The sequence below is a fragment of the Olea europaea genome, unplaced genomic scaffold (genome assembly GCF_002742605.1).
Source record: "Olea europaea var. sylvestris unplaced genomic scaffold, O_europaea_v1 scaffold17632, whole genome shotgun sequence".
Classification (NCBI taxonomy): Eukaryota; Viridiplantae; Streptophyta; class Magnoliopsida; order Lamiales; family Oleaceae; genus Olea; species Olea europaea.
The window spans coordinates 1-2,240 of NW_019235358.1; the positions used below are offsets into that span (position 1 = coordinate 1).

At 34.5% G+C, this 2,240-nt stretch overlaps 1 pseudogene; it reads left to right on the forward strand.

Annotated features, from left to right (window-relative positions):
- The first annotated feature begins 689 nt into the window (after positions 1–689).
- On the forward strand, positions 690–2,128 carry LOC111378070 (annotated as a pseudogene).
- Positions 2,129–2,240: the final 112 nt, after the last annotated feature.

Genomic DNA, 2,240 nt, shown 5'->3' on the forward strand with positions numbered 1-2,240 from the left:
TTTTTTTTTTAACTAGAATAAAGTGAAGATACGTGTTGGGGATTTTAAACAATTGATTCAATCAACCACAGAAATAATAAAACAAACAACCATAAAACAGTAAATGAAAACGAGAAAATTGTTCAACCAATTCAGCAAATTGCCTAATCTGGAAGGCTCAGAGGTAGCCCGTCAATAATGTAGAAAACCTTCAAGAGAGAGTGTATAATATGAGATTTAACTCAATCAATAACCTAATTTGGTCATCGATCTACTTAGATCTTGCAAATAACCAACCTAGCCAATCTTGACAAAAAGAACCTTCGAGACAACACAACTGTAGATTTACCGGCCACTTTTCAGGCCTAAAACACTGCACAATAGGTTCTTATAAACTCTTAATCAAACAACAAGATTATCAAAAATAGATCAATATTACAAATCTGAGAGAAGACGAACAAAGGCTTCTAGAGAAAGAGAGAAAACCCTTGACTCAGGAAAGAGAAGAAAAAATCAGAATGAACGAAAAACAGAGACTGTTCAGCCTCCCTTAATTATTTCTCCATAATTCTCAACTATTGGATCTCATCAACTGTCCAGATTATCCCCAAAGAAGTACAACTCTAGTGAACCGAAAATGACCAATCAACACAAGCTAGCTGTCGAGACAAGCGGTAAAGAATAGAAACGATTTTTCCTTTAAGTAATAGTGTTTTGAGAAACACATTTTTTCCACAATACGGTATTGTGATAGGGCCTCCTTCGCTGGCGACAGTGAAGGTAAGGTTTATAAAGTGCAGTTGCATTTTGTTCTTCAGTTTTGTTTGTCTTATTGAGTTTTGGTTAAATACATGAGCATTGAGCAGTGATTTTTTTATGTGTTTCTGTGTAGGCTACAGGATTGCAGTTCAGAGGACAACGTATATGGCTAGCTACAATTGAAGACCTAATGTCAAAAGGAATGCACAATGCATACCCAAGTAATTTCTCACGATTTGCCGCCTTTTTTTCTTTGCTTTTACCTGCCTATGCTAATTCCGTTTTAATACTACGAGCGCTGTTTCAGGCCCTTCTTTCTGGTTGCTCTACTGGTGGTCTAGCCTCAATATTACACTGTGATGATTTCCAAAGTTTCTTTCTTGAAAGCACCAAAGTGAAATATATGAGTAATGCTGGATTATTTATTAATGCGTAATTCTCAAATCTTTAATTCCTTATTCGTCCCCAAATAAACTTTGACATTCTTGTGACTCCGAAAATATTAATAGCAATGTTGACGTATCAGGTGGACATATAGTTTGAGATTTTTTTGGCGGTGTAGTTAGCTTTTAGGATGTTAAAACAGACCTGCTAAGCACTTGTACTGACCACCTAGATCCAACTTCGGTAAAGTATTCCTCTTCCTCTTTCTCTTCATCTTTTTGTATTGCTAATTTAAGTCAAAGTCAATAATTAATTATAACCACACATTTTATGGAACCTACAACTTTTTAACCACATATTTTCACCATTTTCTATCAAAATCTACAAAATATATTATTTTAATCCCCACCAAACATGGGCATAATTGTATCATTTACTCATTGTTGCTTTTTTCCTTATTAGTGCTTTTTTCCTCAGAATTTAATTGCCAACGTTGACACACCGATGTTCATCCTCAATGCCGCCTATGATTCTTGGCAAGTAATTTTGATTTCATTTTATTGCTACACCTATCTTACATTAAATTTTTATTACTTGTTTTAGTAGTCAAATGATAAGAAAGATAAAAATAAGAATTTCAGTTCTCCATTTGCCTTATTTATCCAGTTACAGGAGAGCTTGGCTGCTCTTACAGCTGATCCTCAAGTTACTTGGCTCGACTGCAAATTAAACCATGCACAATGTTCAACATCATAGATCCAATTTCTGCAATTCTATCTATTCGACATTTTTAGCTTGTTTTCATATGTTTTTTTTATCATGTCCCCAGAATTTAATCATTTGAAACTTATGTGGAGTAGATTTTAGAAATGATATGCTGAATGCAGTAAAAGGCTTTGTAGCTTCTCGACAAAATGGTTTATTCTTAAATTCGTGGTTTGCACATTGCCAGTCAGAGAGACGAGATACCTGGTTTATGGACGTTTTGCCAGTTATCAACAACAAGGTATAGTAATCATAGAATATAATGTATTCATTGGTATTTTTGGCGTATTTAGTGCAAATCTCTCTACTCAGAACAAACTATCATCACTCTTTCAGTCTCGTTTTCTTGTTAA